The following is a 16,587-nucleotide window of genomic DNA, read 5'->3' on the forward strand; positions in this document are numbered from 1 at the left end:
GACCCATCCATGGATTTTTATTTTGTCCAATGAATTATATTGTATTACCATATCTATTTTGATTCTCAATTTCTCCCAGATTTGGTCTTTGGGAGAATCTTAAGCTGGGTTCTGTGTTCTTTTCACATGTTCCAACATTCTTTAAGTATTTTTTTCAATTTTAGGAACAACCATAACTTCCAGACTTATCTTGTGTTTTCCCAGTTCCAGTCCTGCAAAGAACATTTTCTCCAAAAAGGACTGGTTCTATTTAGTGGAGAATTATATTTGGAAACTGAGATCTGAGTGCTGGGTTTATACAATGCAAGTAGTATCATAGCATCTAGTTTTTCTCAGCATCAGAGTTAAAATCATGAGTGAGTTCTTTATATACACTCCCATTCCAATCCAAACACAGAGTTTATTCTAGCCTTCCCCCTTTCCTTGTTTGTAACTTCCTCTGCAACAGTGACAAATGTAAATTGGAAATAAATATAAAAGTAATTACTGCTGTTGTGTATCAAGAAAAACTTTACAGAGATGACATATAATCTTGGTTTCGAAGGCTGAATAGGATATTATCAGGGAAGCAAGAAAGGGCATTAAAGTCAAAAGTGATAGAAAACAGAGATTTAAAGGGAAATAGTAGCCTAATAAACCAGTGTACTAATGGGATAGGGTATGGAGAGAGGGATGGAAGATAAAGGTTTAAATTGGCAAAGTGAACTGCAGACATGTTGCAGGTGAATGGATTTCCATGGTAACACCAAGGAATTTTATCTTCAGTATGAATTAAAGATTTTTTTTTTTAAGTAGAAGGTGTAACATATTTGATTCTACCTTAGGAAGATAATTATTTCAGCAATACTTAAAATGCCCTGGAGGGAAACCAGTTCAGAGGTTAATTATTATATACATATTTTGTCATATATGGTATATGATTATACTATGTATGATATATTTATACACACACAATAGACTTTCATGGTAGTTGTGTTCTATAAAGTTGCCATGAACACTAAACCAACTATGTAGAGGAAGAGAATCAATGAACAATCCAAGAAGAAAATTTGGGGTTGGGAAAGGGAATCAAATCTAAGGGGATTACAAGAATAATAACAAGGCTAGTAAATGTTCCCTGAAGAGGACAGGAAGTAAAGGAACTATGCAGCCAAACATGTACGTAATACAATTCTAAATAGGCAACATTATTTGACTATTTGGTACTCCTTGCTTGTATCACCTTATAATTCTTATCATGCTTTCAGATGGTAGAAGTAATTCAAAATTGGAAAAATAGATATTCCAGAGTCCAAAATAGACCAAGATGACAGTACTTTGGAGAAATAAGAAGCACCTTATACCATCAATTTCAAGACAGAGAAATAAAGATGTTCATCAAAAATCATGAGAAGTTGATCCATTACATCACATTAAAAAATGTAGGTTTGGTAACCCCAGTCTCTCCACAGGCAGAGTACAATGAAAGAATGGGACAGAAAACTGGGAGAGCACACAACAGAAAGAAAGGATCAGGAATGATGAAGCACAGAGCAGGGTTTTCAGAGAGAAGATTTCCAATTCCCAGGAATGGCTGGCTACATTATTTGAACCAACTCTTCTGCTGAAAACAACTTTTAAAATGCTGAATATAATAAATATCTTTCCAACAGCCACAAAGAGCTAACAAGATAGTAAGGAATAACAGGCCAAAGAACCCAGGATGTTAAGTGAGCACAGAAACCACTTTCATCCTGAGGCTATTTACCCAACATAAAAATGCAAATTTCCATTTTCTCTGGAAAGGGAGGGTTTCTTGTAGAAAGAGAAAGAGAAATTTAAATCAAGGATAGATACTAATTGGGGAATTAAATAGAAGACCCTCCTCACAATAACCTGGTATCCCCTGCTATATACTTAAGAGTCAGAGTGGTTCAGCAGTAAACTAGCCCTCACCACATCTAGGATCCAAGATTTACCTCACCTGGGTGGAGACACTCAAGCATTGAATTTGAATTAAGATGATCCTGGACTGATAGTCCCCCACAGGCGCTGACAGAAGCAAATTCAAAACTTGCCCTGGAATAAAGTACCCTCATCCTGAATTCACATTATTCCAACCAATGATTTTTCAAATACAATAACCAGCACAAAATAAAAGAGAAGGAGACACACACACAAAAGAGTCACTGTGGACAAGAAACAACAGACAACATAAAGAGATCCACAAAGATTGTTATAATCAGACAAGTTATAAAACTATGCTTTAATGTGTTAAATGACAAAAACAAGCTTGACAATATCTGCAGGGAGTAGAATTGACAGAGAGTGAGATAGGAAAAAAAGGCTAAGAACAGTAAAATTGGGGGGAGAAATAGATTCTTGATGACATTCTTTTTTTTTTTTTTTTTCTTTTTTTAGAGACAGAGAACACCTGTGGGTAGGGGCACCCAGAGAGGAAAGAGAGAGACTTTTTAAGCATGGCACCCTGCTCAGGGTTCAATACCACAATCCTGAGATTATGACCTGAGCTGAAATCAAGAGTCAGCCACTTTACCAACTGCCACCCAGGGGCCCCTAGAGGACATCTCTTAAATACCTAGACTCTATGCCTATAGGCCTGATGCTTTTCCATTTTATAAGGCAGAACATTCCCTTTTTCTGCTCAAGCCAGTTTGAACTGGGTTTCTGTAACTTGCAAACAAAAGAGTCCTGGTTTATAAGAACTAGATTCAGAGCCCTGGTCTAGTCACCAAGAATAAAATATCTGAAAGAGAAAGAATCAGTTAATGAAGAGGAATGGAAATTTTTTAAAGGGGAAATGATTTAAAAATTCAGATAATGAGAATGATCTATTTGTCAACCCCTCCTAAAAATAATCTCCTCCTACTGAATTTCTATAACACTATAATTATCCTTTTCTGGCACTTAAAAGGTTTTACCTTATATTGCAGCTAACTTTGTATATCTTTAATCTCTCTTGTAAATCTGCATACACTGGGGAAAAAATAGTCATAGGATTTCAGAATTATAAAGTACCTTGGACAGACTTAGTAGAATTTTCGTATTTCATAAATTGAGGTAGGGACCATGTCTGTTTTATCTTGGTATTCTAGATGTATTTAGGAATAATACTGATTGACTGAAGGAATGAGTTAATGAGATTAAAAGAGAAAAGGGAATAGGAGAGAGGAGAAATTAAGAAAAAATGAGAGATACAATAAATAAAATGTACATATTTTGGGAAGGGGAGAAGAGAAGTTGGAAGAAAAAGAGTAAGAGAAGGCAGAAGAAATTAGGAATACTGAGCAAGTCTCCAGTTGTGAGCCATATTATAATGCTTTTCTTCTAGAACTTTCTAGAACTTTGACCCTTCTAAATTTTCTCTGCTGATGCAAATAATACAATTTATTTTTTTAATATCCTGAGGGCACATCAAACCAGAGGAGGAAGGAACACTGGATGTATCCTTCAGGGCTGGGAGAGTCCTGATGTAAATCATGGAAGTAGGGGTGGGTTCTGGAAATGGGTGGGTTCTGGCAAGTTGGTAATGTAATGGCTAGATTGGAACGGCTTTATAGAACTTCATGATTATCCTGGTAGACTGTAGTGTGATTTTCAATTATTTGTTTTCTCTTTCCTTTAGGGTAATTATCCATCTTCCCCATTGCCATGGAAACTACAATGACTTCTTGTGGGAATATACCTCTCTGCCCCATTGATACCAGTCTTAGCCATGTGATTGGTTTTAATCCACAGCATGTGTGACTCATGCCATATCCAAGCAGAAGCTTTAAGAGCCATGGTGAGTATCTCTTGCTTTAGGTATGAAAATGACATGTTTTCAATAAAAACTGCTCCTTTATCCAAGATCCTATAATAAGAGGATCACATGCAGCAGAGCCACAGCCTGATCCTCAGACACCTTTGTTATTCTGCTATTGAGATTGAAGAATCATTTGTTACCAAAGCAGAGCTGACTTATACATCAGTAAATTGCCTTTGATGCACAAACAGCAATATTTTCTAAAATAAATTCCTGAGTTACTTTATTTCCAGGACTACACACTCTGACACAAAACTCGTTCAGAAAAAAAAAAAATGCCATGTTTGAAATATAATTTTGTCTATGCTTATAAACCTTTTTAATTTCTCAGTATCCATATGTTCATGAAAGAGAACTATAAAAATTGATCTGTAATCTGTATATTCACAGATCCACAATGTCTGAGAGTGTAATAAAAGAAAATCACCATACATCCTCCCAGCAACGACTTAGATTGCTTTGTTCTCATGCAGGAAAAATGGACTTTACTTTTAAATGTTAAAAAAAAAATTATAAGGCGGTCTGTGTGTATAGGGAAGACCACCCCTTTCTTCACCACTACCACCATAAAAATATTTACAGACTATAAATATCTTGGTTTCAGGACCCAACTGGTCATCTGATAGTTCAGTAATGGTCTTGGTGCAGAAAGAAAAATATGTTTCTTGGTTTTAGAGGAAGGAAAAGGAAAACAACTCCAATAGTTGCATTTTTTAATTCCAATCTGCAAAGGAAATGTTTTCTTTCATGAAAAACCAGTGAAGCAAGACTTGCCTGAATTTTTATATAAATCTTAAAAAAAAAAAAAGCAATGTACCATAGGTTAATACCACTTCAGAAAAGACGGGTTTTTCATTTAAAAGCTGATAATGAGCAAGCATGCTACCAGAAATATAGTATGTACATGAGCACTTACAGATTTAGCCAATCTGCTATATAGTCTTCCTCCTGAAAAAATTGAAATTCCTTTTCCTCTAAATCTAACAAAGAATAAATTTCATTTTCCTCCTTTCAAATTATAGAAAAGGAACGTAAAAATTGGAGAAAAGATAAAGGGATGGCTTTTATAAGTCATTGGAATTTTAGTTTCAGAAACATTTTGCTATTTTTTTTCCAAAAGGCTAGATACACAGAAAAATAATAAGAAAAATATGCTGTTCACTGCATCCTGAATCCTCATCTTTCAAACTGGACCTGTTTGCGAGTGTCAGTTAGTGCCTGCCAACTGTAGAAGCTGTATTCCTGCTGGAAAGTCCTAGCACGAGAATATCGTATTTCTTCTGGAGCGTACCCATTGCAATTTGCTAATATTCTTAAGGTGAGAGGTCCAATTCAGTTTGCCAACTGCACCCACCAAGTTGGTTTTGGAAGACGTTGACTGTTGGGTGTTCAGGAAGAGATTTTTTAGATTCCCCAATGTTTTCTATTTGTTTGTTTTCTTAAAAAAATACTCATCCATCAAATGAGTGGGTTAGATTTCCTTTCCTGTTTGGGAAAGAATCTGTTCTTTCCCCCTTTTCAGTGGCAATTCATTATTTTTACAAGATTAATCACTGGCCATAAATCTCATGTGTCTAAGATACTTGGCCTGCTCTTTGCTGTATCACAGTAAAATATTAGTAAATCTAATATAACAGATTGTGTCATCCAATGTATGTGTTTTTGAAAGTGGAAGCCAAATGTAAGTAAATTGAATTGGCTGACTTCTAAGAACCAGAGAGCTGTATGAGGTAGTTTGGACTGAGTACAATCTCAGCCTATCTCCGTTCTGCTCTCCCCCCTTCAGAAACAGGTATTTTCATTGCAAGCCCCTAATTGCTAGAAGAGTGGTCTTTGTTGACCACAAAGGATCATTATGCAGCCTAATGAACTGGAATTTGGAATCTTCCATTGCTTTTCCCTCCATCTCTCATTGCACAAACTCTTGTATCAGCTTTGCCCCCTAATGCACCTGCTCTGCAGGTGTGCATTCTCTCCAATCCAAGCACATCAGCCCCCCATCAGGTCCAATCAGATTTCTCACAATATTTTTGGAAGAAGAGGAGGTATCCCCTTCTTCCTTGTGTATCCCTTTTAACCCAGGCCATCATCTGCTGCAGAGGTCACAAACTCAAGCCTCTATTCAAGATCAAGTAGGGAACATATATGAGTAAAATGAGTAGGTGGGGACTGCGGAGAATTATAAATTATACATGTCCCATTCAGAGAGGGCAGTCACTACTGAGTTCTGGCTACAATTTTTCATGTAAACATTTGGTCTTCTCAGGCCAAATATTTTTCTTTTTTTAAGAATAATGGTGTATCAGTCAAGATTCAATCAAAAAAACTATACAAATCAAATTTTATGACATATCCCAATTTCCATAGGTAGCTACCTTAAAGTTTTAAATATATACATGCATATGCACATTGTTTACCAAATAAAGACTGTGTGTCTCTACTTTGTGATAGTGAGTGATATTTCTTCCCACATGTAAATGGACAGAAGTGGCCTCTTAAAAAAATTTGCTGAAGTTACAGTCTCAACTTTTCAGTATTGCAGGACACATTCAGTTCAGTAACCTCAGGCTACTTTGCTTTGTGACTATTCGTTTATTTTCTTATTCATCTATCAGATATTTATGGAGTGCCTCTGCTAGGGGAGGGTATATGGAGAGAAATAGGACATGGTATCTGCCTTCAAGGTACCTATGAACTACCCAGGGAGTCTGGCATAGAAACTAAGTTAATATGGGTGTAGGTATTTGTTGAATGCAGAGACAAACCATCATTGGGTTGTTTTCAAAATCAGTTCTCAAAACTGCAGTGCTGCCCAATCTTCCATTAATTTCCCATACCCACCTCGTCCAGCCCACCCACTCTTCATATCACATATGCTAATTACTGTGCATGCTGAAGGAGTTGGGTGTGTCTGCTGGTTGCGTCACATTCACTAAACTCCATGACTCTACCAAATTGTGCATATCAGGAAGTCAGTTATACAGGCCACCTTCTCAAACATGTGACATCTATGAATGGGCAAACACAAAACAGAGAGAAATAGTGTTTCTTATTGCTCTCACTTTTCTCATCCTGATTTCTCCCTTACCCTTTATACCCCTATTCCTCTTACCCTAGTATTCACTGCTCATCTACAGGGAGAACACAGCAAAATGCCTGGCATGACTTCTAGCTATTAGAAAATAATGGAATGAAAGTCAGTCTCTCTCTAAAAAAAAAGCAACATGTGTGTAATGCCCTTTGAGATGTCCCCGCCTTAAACCCTAAGGTGTAAATAGGTATTCAAATACACCAGGACTGAGGAATGACATTAAAATAGAAGGGTTTTCAGGTTTCTTGGAATTATTCTCTCTCTCTGCACTTTAAAGCTGAGTTTTGAGTCTCTATGTAGATGAAAATCAACAAGTCAAGAGTTTTTACTATCATCTGGAATAAATTATAAGCTATAGTTAAAGAATAGCCAATGTTCATTGAGTACCTTTTCTGTTTCAGGTACCATGTTAGAGGATGTATGCTACCTAACTTAAATATTTAATTCTTACAATTTATAGGTAGTGTTACCACATGTCCAGATGAGAAAACAGAGTAGGAGAAATTGAGTGACCCATGCAAAAATCACACACTAGTCAGTGGCAAAGACCCTGGGCCCTGGGTCTTCCCCATCAAACCACACTGTTACTTTAAAGCACACATGAAGTAGATCCTTGCTCACTCAGTTATGAGTTTATATGGACAGATCCCTTAGTTGTATCACCTGATCTTTATGCCAAAGAAGTAAAGAATGCCAGAAAATAAATAACAACTTCAATGACAGCTGTATTGGACCAATGTTTCCTAACCAGGCTGCATGGTTATGGCAAAGACACAGGGTAAAATGTCTATGAATTGTTTTCCCTGACAATAAGCAGGACCTGGTAATAAATATAATCTTAGGATAACGATGGTTATTCTCTTGTAACTCATTGCAGGAGTAAACTGGCCTAAGACTGAAGTTTGATGGATTTGACATATATCCATTTTAAAATGCTAACAGACAACTTGTCATCAGTTGTTATCCAACATTAACTGTCAATGCCCCAGTAGAGTTCAGCCTCTCCACAGACCCCCTAGGTCCAGCCGCCTACCTACTCCCACTGACTACACATGCTACCTCCATTAAAGCACTGCATGCACTGAAGTAGTTACAGGTCTGCTGCATGCTTTACACCCAGTAAGTTCCATTACTCTAACAAATCGGGGATGCAAAGAAGCCAGGTATACACCACCTTCTTAGGTCCTCAAATCTGCATTGAATAACACAAATTCTACAGCTAACCAGAAGATTGAAGAAGGTCTGGTATGGACCAGATTCCCTCCCACCCATTTTCCAGAAGTCCATAGTCTAGAACTCCAATGAGATAGGACCTGGTTATCCCTAATGCAACCACAGAAGGAAGTAGGGGAGCAAATACTAGGCCTTAATTTTCAGTGTGCAAAGGCTCAGCAGGGAAAAGTAGAGCCTGGCTATTTCCCTATAACTCTGAGCCAATTTCCAACTCAAGCTTTGTTATTTTTCCAGATCTAAAAGCCCTTCTATTCAAGGTTTTCTTCACTCTCCCTCCCCCACAATATCATAAGCCCATTGATTTGTGCACTATTTGGAATAAATCTAGCCACATGATGAGCACTTGTCAGGGATCCTCCCTGAAAGAGACTATGGTGAAGCACACTTCTTCCTGCCTAGTGTGCCTACACTGCTATTGGACATTCTGCTTCCAAACTTTTGATTTGCAATGGTGAAAGAGACTCTAAATGAAATAGTCCCCTGACCCATTATAGAGGCCCCACATCCTTTGCTTCCATCCTAGACCCTCAAAATTAAGGGATGTTAATGGCATTTTTCCAAGGATATCTGTCATTTACATTGTAAAACTATTCTACTTTCTTAAAAAGGACAGTCATAACCCCTTTATACCTTCTTTTAATTTGGTCTTATCTGCAATGGACCTAGCAAAGATTCATGAAAGTTCATAAGATACAGTCTTCTTTCAAATTTTATGTATAGCTGGGATGCCTGGGTGGCTCAGTCAGTTACATGTCTGACATCAGCTCAGGTCCTGATCTCAGAGTCATGGGATCAAGCCTCATGTCATCAGGCAACCTGTTCCCCTGTGGAGTCTGCTTCTCCCTACCCTTCTGCCTCTCCCCCTGCTTCTTACACTCTCTCTCTTAAATAAATAAATAAAATCTTTTTTAAAAATTCGAATTTTATGTATAGCTTCTTTATTCCATTATTCCTTTGGTCATTTCAGTTGAGGGTGGAAGGATTCTATGATTCTTGTGTTCATGATACCATTCTTCCCTAAAGTCATTGAGACTTCTTCTGTTTCCTTGCTTAGAAAGCCATTCCCAACACATTCCTCACCTTCCTGGAATTTTGATTAAAATATCAATTTTCATTAATTGTAGTTTTTTGATGCTCAAAGAGGGCTTTTGTACCCAAAAAATATTATTTAGAATTATGAGGGATTTAAATATTTGATATAATAAATTTCCCAAAATTTAAAACCAAAATTGTCCTGAAAGCTTTAAACCTACCTGAATAGTTCAGTTCTTTTATTTTACCTATAAATTTAGTACATTTTATGTAAAACGTGAACAATAATTTTCAGGAGAATCTTTAATTAATGTTTGGTCAAATAATGTAGAACTTACCAAATTCTACTTAAACCATTTAATTTATGGACTTAATTCAGTTCCCTAAGCATTGTAAACTCCATTTCAAATTAGTGTATTTTCTTTTAACTGCTTGATCAGGCAAGGGCACAGCACTTCTAGATAAATCCTTCCTAGCATTTACACAACTATTTTTAGTTTTTCTCAAATTCTTTTATTTATTTACTTTTTTTTAGAAAGAGAGAGGAGAGAGCATGTGCATGAGTAGGGGAGGGTAAGAAAGAGAGAGAGAAAATCTTAAGCAGGCTCCATGCCCAGTGCAGAGCCCCATGCAGGGCTGAATCTCACAACCCTGAGATCATGACCTGAGCTGAAATCAAGAGTTGGATGCTTAACCAACTGAGCCACCCAGGTGCCCCTTAAATTATTTTCAATATTTCAATAATTTTCTAGAATTTAGACAAATTTTCTTAACAACTTTCAGCTTAAAATAACAAACCTAGTATCAATCTTTTAAAGCTGGAATCACAGGGTTAATCTTTCAAATTCTCTAACATTTCAAATTATCTTTAACACAACAGACTATAAAACAGCATGCACAGGTTATTCTGAGTTAACACAAAATGAGTTTAGCTAGGGTTTGATTTCCTTAGAATCTGAAAATATAAATAACAAGATAAACTGAAGAGCTACATATCAAACTCCAGACTCCCAAACAAAAAATGTACATTCTTTACAAAATGGCAATGGAACACTGAACATGTATTAGGCCACAAAGGTATCATCAATAAGTTCTACAAAATGGAACTAAGTAGGCCATGTTATGGAGCCAAAATATAATTAAATTCAAATAAAAAATAAAGACCAAATAAAAGAAAACCATTTATTTATAAATTTAAGATTACTTTTCTAAATAATTATTTGGTGATACAAATGAAAATTGTAATAAAATAATATTTTAACAGCAATAATTGATACCAACATATAATAAGCTGGCAATATGTCTTATTGACTCACCCTTTTCTTGTCATTTACCTCTTGATCAAGCTTTTGCATTCATCAATGACTTTAGTATCTGGCTGGCTGTTTTCCTATCACTTATTTTCATCATTCTTAGTGAATTTAACTTCATATAAATAATTCATCCAACACCCAGATGTTTCAGTTTTCTACTTCCTCAGTTGACTTCTTGGCTTCTTCCATGGTTAAAAAAGAAAATTTCTTTCTAATTTGCATTGGAAATGCATTACAAGGGTATCCTCATGGTATCATATCATTCATCCCATAATAAGTACTATGCTAAGATATAGTTTAAATAGACCTATAAGGTTACCTGACTCCATCTATCACTACCTAGTTATTATATTTATTTTAAAACTGGCTGTTTAAAGTATAAGTATTTTATTAACAATGAAAAATGAAATAAAATACTGAAATGTAACTGAAAAGACTCATAATGATCATTTTTAAACAAACAACTAAAATCTCATAAGCAAAGATCTAATTTCTAGTAGTACAGTAACACTACTTCAAAATACAAACTCCTCCAGCTTCTACAGTCTATTGTGCTGGATACATAGTTTACATTAATATATAGTTATTGGCTGATTGACATAGTGTTTGCACATAAGTTGCACTTATTTACTAGATGCTTCTAACAATGTCTAAGAATAGTAATGAAAGGGGCAGTCAGTTAAGTAGCTGACTTTTGATTTTGGTTCGGGTCATGATCTCAGGATCCTGGGATCAAGCCTTGTGTCAGGCAGGCTCCCTGCTAGGGATTGTCTCTCTCCCTCTCCCTCTGCCTTTCCCCCTGCTCTCTCTCTCTCTCTCTCTCTCTCTCTCTCCCTCTCTAAAAAGAATAAAGAAATCTTTTTTAAAAAAATACCCATCCATAAGGAGATAACTAATCAGAGAGAAAAGAATAGCAAAGATGAAAGATAAAAGAATAAATAACTGATTTATGGCATGATATTGACTTTAAGTATATGGGGGTACTAGATAGGGGTTCTATTAATCTGCACATATCAGTCACTAACTGAATTACCTAGAGAGGGGATTATTATTCTTATAAAAGAAAAAAATATGGCTATAGATAGTGCAGGACTGGTATAGTAGCTCCATAATGTTATCAATATCCCAATCTACTTCTCTCATTAAGCTCTGCCATCCTTAGCATTTAGTTTTCATTCTTTTGATCATTTTATAAACACAAGATGATTGCTTAATCTGCAACTTCTAGTCCAGGTTCTAGAAAGATCAAAGAGATGAAAATCATAGGATTATATCAAGGTGCAGAAAAAGTATTTGACAAAATTCAACATCCTTTCACAATAAAACCCTCAACAAACTGAGTACAGAAGGAATGTAATAAAGGCCGTATATGACAAACCACAGCCAACATCATACTCAGTGGTGAAAGGTTGCAAACTTTTTAAGATCTGGAATGAGACAAGGGGTCCTTTCTCATTATTACTTTCAATATAGTACTGGAAGCCCTAGCCAGAACAATTAGGCAAGAAAAACAAATAAAGGGCAGCCAAATCAGAAAGAAAAAAACCCAAAATTTTCTGCCTGCAGATGACACGATCTTATGAATAGAACATTCTAAAGACTCCACCATAAAAACCTGTTAAAGTGTAAAAGTGGTTATCAGGGAATTAGAAGTGAGGAAAATAGGGAGATGTTGATTATTGGCTACAAGCTATAAGATAAATAAGGTCTGGGCAGCCTGGGTGACCCAGCGGTTTAGCGCTGCCTTCGGCTCAGGGTGTGATCCTGGGGTCCTGGGATCCAGTCCCACATCAGGCTCCCTGCATGGAGGCTGCTTCTCCCTCTGCCTGTGTCTCTGCTTCTCTCTCTCTCTCTCTCTCTCTCTCTCTGTGTCTCTCTCCTTGTGTCTCTCATGAATAAATAAATGAAATCTTTAAAAAAAAAGATAAATAAGGTCTGAGGATCTAATATATAATCTGGTGACTGCAGCTGATAATACTGTGTTGTATAATTGAAATTTTCTAAGAGGGAAGAACTTAAATGTTCACAGAAAGAAAGGAAGGAAGAAGGAAGGAAGGAAGAAAGAGAAAAAAAAGGTTAGACTGGAGGAATCCTTTCACAATGGAAATATATCATACATCATATGTATACATATATCAAGTAATCATGATGCACACTTTAAATACCTTATGTATTTGTCAATTATACTTCAGTAAAGCTGAAAAACTTTTAGAACTAGTAAATGAATTCAGTTGCAGGATAAAAAATCAATATACAGAATCAGTTGTATCTCTATTCACTAACACTAAACTATCTAAAAAAGAAATAAGGAAAGCAATTCCATTTACAACAGCATCAAAAACAATGAAATAATTGCGAATAAATTTAAACAAGGAATAAATGAAAGACCAGTACCTTGAAAACTGTAAAACACTGTTGAAAGAAATAGAAGACACAAATAAACAGAAGTATTTCCCATGTTTATGGGTCAAAAGAATTAATATTAATATTGTTAAAATATTCATACTATCCAAAACCATCTGTAGATTCAATGCAATCTCTATTGAAATCCAATGGCATTTTTCACAGAAATACAAAAAACAATACAGCCAAAGCAATCTTGAGAAAGAAGAACAAAGCTGGAGGCATCATACTTCCTGATTTCAAACTATACTACAAAGTTTTAGTAATCAAAATGGTATGTATGGTACATATAAAGACTGACATAGGTCAATTAAACAGAATGGAGAACCCAGAAATAAACCCATGCATTTACAACTAATATTTGACAAGGGAACCAAGACTATTCACACAACTCAATCGCAAAATAATAATAATAACAATTATTATTATTTGATTAAAAATTGGGCAAAGAAATTGAATAGACATTTTTCCAAAGAAGGCATACAAATGGCCACCAGATGCATAAAAAAGACGCTCAGCATCACTCCATCAGGGAAATGCAAATCGAAACCACAATGAGATATCACCTCACCTCTATTAGAACAGCTATTATGAAAAATAGAAAAGTACTGACAAGGATATGGAGAATAGGGAATTCTGGTGCACTGTTGATAGGAATGTAAATTGGTATGGTCATTATGGAAAACAGAATGGAGGTACCTCAAATAATTAAAAATAGAACTACTATACGATGCAGCAATTCCACTCCTGGGTATATAGTGAAGAAAATGAAATAACTATCTTGAGGAAATATGTACATTGCCACATTAGTCACAATAGCTGAGATATGTAAACAACCTAAGTGTCAGTCCATCAACAGATGAATGGAGAAAATGTGATGTGCATGAATATTACACAATGCAGTATTATTCAGCCATGAGAAAAAAGCAAATCCTGTCATTTGCAACAACACGGATGAAGGTTGATGACGTTACGTTAAGTGGAATAAGTCAGAGAAAGAAATATACTGTATGATATCACTTACATATGGAATCTAAAAAAGCCAAACACACAGAAACAGAGAATTGATTGGTAGTTGCCAGGGGTGGGGAATGCAGATGCTCGTCAAAGAAACAAACTTCCAGTTATAAAATGAATAAGTTCTGAGGATTTAATGTGCAGCATGGTTTGACTACATTGTATTGTATACTTGAAGGTTGCTAAGAAAGTAGATCTTAATTGTTCTCACTACACACGCACAATGATAATTATGTGAGGTAATGGATATGTTAAATAACCTTATTGTGGCAATCATTTTGCAATATATATATAATCATAACATTGTACATCTTACTTACTTATATTGAGATATATCAATTATATCTCAATAAGGGGGGGAGGGTGGAGATGAAAGAAGCACCCAAGAGGAAAAGGTGGTGCCATGTCTATATCACAAAACAATTCCTACAAATTCTTTCCTGTCTCACTGGCAAGAATATTATCACTTCTTACTCCAAAAGAACTGCTCAGAACAAAATTGGGATTATATTTTTACAAAAGAAAGGAAGAATAAATGTTAGATAGATGACCATTAGTTTCTGCAATATTGAGAGTAGAAAGAGGGAGAAAATTCTTGGAAAGGGCCTCATGGAGAAAGTGATGAAAGAGCTTGATCTTTAAAAATGGCAGGAGCTGAGTATCCCTATGAAGACCAAAGGAGTACTTCAGTATCGTGAATAGCATGAACAGAAGGAGAAGTGGATATGAGTGATTAGCCTGACATATTCCGAGAACAGATTAAGGCATAGACTATGCTGGGAGCAATGAGAGAAAGCTGAATTGATGGAGGGAGTTCAAGTTGTGGAGATCTTTGACAGGAAAGCTTTGGACTTGACAAGAAGCATATTAAGGATCTACTGGAAGTTTTAAAGCAAGAGGAAGAATGTATTTAACTAATAGTTTAAGAAAATTTTCTGTGGTTGCAGAATGTGGTACAGATTAAAGTGGAAAGAGATTGGATCTATTTGCTTATGAAGTCACTGAATAACATCCAAGTGCTTTCACTGCAACAATTATAGTTGTTGCCCAGCTGAAGGTCTTAGAGTTACCCTAACACGAGTGTTTCCTGACTAATGGCTCACAAACTGGCAATCATCCACGACGTGCTCGCTAATCCACCCGAAAATGCTATTCGTTCTTAAGACAGTACAGAACAATATTGTCACTATATTTTTAACATGTGAGACATTATCTACCTTGGATTGTGGCAATTGAGCTTTTGAGGAGGAAATACAAATGATGATTTTTAAAAAGCAGGCCATTTTTATTTTGGTCAGTATGCTCAAAGTTAAGTGTTGACAGTATCCATGTGTGAAGAAGTGTGTGAAAACTAATTTTTATGCCAGTGTCCTTTTCAAACACTGTGCATCAAAATTCTGGTTTAATAGCTTGCCTGACTCACTATTCTCTTCCATCCCTCGGGCAACTCAGATTTCTGCAGTAGGCTGGAGTTTAGCCGCACCCCCGGCTTGGGAACCAATCTTCTTCCTTACTATTATTAGAGGATTCTGGAATCATAATCAAGTAGCTCAGTGACTCAGCAACCCAGCATGAAGTCAGCTCTGCTTCAGGAGATGGTTAACCTTAGATCCCTTTCTAGTGATTTGATTCTTATCATGTTTTTCCTTGTTGAACACTCTGTTGTGATGCTTGACCCAATGCCCATCCCTCCAGAACTGAGATCTTACCTGGGTCCCATCAGTCCTCCAGAATGCCAATGTCCTAACCCTGAGTCCCAATGCCCTCCACCTTCTGCTCACCCTTCCTGATGCTTCTTCTTTTCTTGTTGACATGTCTAGCTATTGCTAATTCCCAAATCCCCAGCAGCTCACCTGCTTGTACTTATTTCCTCCTATTTCCTATTGCTTAGAGTTGTCTGGTCTCCTGAGTCAAGCCTGTTGAACAGCTGACTATAATCGTGTCCTGTAGTTTTATAAAGTTTCACATCTCACAGCCTCTCTTTAAGCCTTTTTGCTTATGGAAGGATTTTCAAAAAAATATTAATTCATTTTTATTCTATATACTTTTCCCCCTTCCCTTCCCATTCTCAGCAGGTAGCCAGGCTCCTAGGATATCCTTGATACAGAGAATTTTGCTGAGAAGTCAGAAGCCATCCCAAAAAGATGGCTTTTTTTTTTTTTTTTTTTTTTTGCCTTTTGGACAAACTTACTGAAGAGCTTATTTTAAATATCCTGAATTCATAGAATAGAAAAATGTGTATTCTATGGGAAGTAAGAGGAGTGGGGGCTTGGGCCATATCAGAGAAGCACATTTGGGAGTTGACAAAGACCTCAGAGGTTTGGCTGTATGAATTACCGAGAAACCTAGGCCTGGGAACCCCCAGTGCCCAAGGTTCCCACAGCCCACACCCTAAGTGTGCTACAAATGTGGCATAGATACAGAAAAATGGAAGGACCGTTCCAGGTGGTATAAAGGCATCCTAATAATAACACCTTTAGTAATGGTGACAGGAGGGGAAGCAATAGGAATGAGGCTGATCATTTCTCCAGCCTATGTGATAGGGGTCCAAAGAGGAATTCAAGTTGGCTTTTTAAGTAATCCCAGATAACATAGCTATAAATATGACACAAACCCTGCCTTCAAGGAATTTTAAGATACATGTGGAAAATAAGACAAAGTCGCCTATATAATATGTATATATATATATCACA

Source organism: Canis lupus, chromosome 13 (assembly GCF_011100685.1).
Source record: "Canis lupus familiaris isolate Mischka breed German Shepherd chromosome 13, alternate assembly UU_Cfam_GSD_1.0, whole genome shotgun sequence".
Lineage (NCBI taxonomy): Eukaryota > Metazoa > Chordata > Mammalia > Carnivora > Canidae > Canis > Canis lupus.